The sequence below is a fragment of the Miniopterus natalensis genome, chromosome 3, assembly GCF_054644295.1.
Source record: "Miniopterus natalensis isolate mMinNat1 chromosome 3, mMinNat1.hap1, whole genome shotgun sequence".
NCBI classification, from domain to species: domain Eukaryota; kingdom Metazoa; phylum Chordata; class Mammalia; order Chiroptera; family Miniopteridae; genus Miniopterus; species Miniopterus natalensis.
Genome location: NC_142083.1, coordinates 104,654,427 through 104,656,463, shown reverse-complemented (window position 1 = coordinate 104,656,463; position 2,037 = coordinate 104,654,427).

The window sequence follows — 2,037 nt, the reverse complement described above, 5'->3', positions numbered from 1 at the left end:
CTGATTGAAGACTTGTCATTTCAAAGAAAGAAGAGGAAACCAAATTCCATGTAGTGAAACGAGCACACCAGTATACGAGATGTGCATGTGGACAATTTCAAGCAGCAGCTCTTGGTGGACACTTGGAAACAGCGCTATTAAAAACTTGCGTACGAAGCGGGATTTGGCCAAGGTTGAAAGACCTTCCAAAACCAACCCTAAATAACTTAGCCAAACAATGAATGTTCCCATAAGCTCCTGCAGAAAAGGTGCTTCTATGACACAACCCCAGCAGGTAGCTACATTCTGCACAGTATAAAATGCATATGAACACCAGCATGAAAATTCACTCCAGAAGGATGAAATGCATGTTTCTCTCTGAAAGAACACTCAGCCACTAGGCTTTTGCTTGCTGCTTCAAATACTTTATAGAAATGTGTGTTTTCACTGCTGGAATACCCTAGCCCTCAACATCACTATAACCCTAGGTCCAACCGTAAACCTAACCGGATCTCTAACCCTAGCCATAAACATAACCCTAACCCTAGGACCAATCATAACCCTAACCATATCTCTAACCCTAGCCCTCAACATAACCCTAACCCTAGGTCCAATCGTAATACTAATCTGATCTCTAACCCTAGCCCTCAACATAACCCTAACCCTAGGTCCAATAGTAACCCTAACCAGGTCTCAAACCCTACCCCTCAACATAACCCTAACCCTAGGTCCAATCGTAACCCTAACCGGATCTCTAACTCTAGCAATCAACATAACCCTAACCCTAGGTCTAATCGTAATACTAATCTGATCTCTAACCCTAGCCCTCAACATAACCCTAACCCTAGCTCCAATTGTAACCTTAACCGTCTGTCTAATCCTAGCCCTCAACATAACCCTAACCCTAGGTGAAATCGTAACCCTAACCGGATCTCTAACCCTAGCCCTCAACATAACCCTAACCCTAGGTCCAATAGTAACCTTAACCGGATCTCTAACCCTAGCCCTCAACATAACCCTAACCCTAGGTCCAATAGTAACCCTAACCAGATCTCAAACCCTACCCCTCAACATAACCCTAACCCTAGGTCCAATAGTAACCCTAACCGGATCTCTAACCCTAGCCCTAAACATAACCCTAACCCTAGGTCCAATCGTAACCCTAACCGTCTCTCTAACCCTAGCCCTCAACATCACCCTACCCTAGGTCCAATCGTAACCCTAACCGTCTCTACAGAAGTTTGAAATACGTGTGTTTCTCTCTGAAAGAACTCTCAGCCGCTATTCTTTTTCTTGCTCCTTCCAAGTCTCTGTAGAAACGTGTGTTTTCACTGCAGGCATAAGTTTTAGGATGCATTTTTACAATCTCTTGCAAGCCTCATGTTGTTTCTTAGACAATGTGGAAAAACAAGGAGTATGTATCCCGAATCACTTGAAATCCAGGAAAACGCACACTGCATCAGTCTTCTTCAAACACGTTCTATCTCCTAAAGTGTTTTGAACTTTCAACAAACCAGAAAAGAAGGGCATTTTGCAGTGAAATTCAGAATGGCATGTACAAAAAGCCATTTCTTTCGGTTGCAGAGTTCAAAAGCATGATTGTCTTCATGTTTTCGATGAAACCCTTACATTTCCAATTTACCTGAGTTAGGACTTTCCCAAAAAGACGTGTTTGCGTGTCTGTGTTGAAAGGAGCTCTAAGTTGTGTATTCAGTGCTGTAGAGTGACACACTCTACACAGGATACACAGCGTTTTGAGAGCACCAACATGCTTCAAACTGAAACTGCTACAAGGTGTGTGTAGCATGCGGAATGAAGACTTGTCATTTCAAAGAAAGAAGAGGAAACCAAAATCCAGGTAGTGAAACGAGCACACCAGTATGGGAGATGTGCATGTGGACACTTTCAAGCAGCAGCTCTTTGTGGACACTTGGAAACAAGGCTGTGAAAAACTTTCGTACAAAGCGGATTTGGCCAAAGTTGAAAGACCTTCCAAAACCAACCCTAAATAACTTAGCCAAGCAATGAAAGTTCCAATAAGCTCCTGCAGGAAAGGTG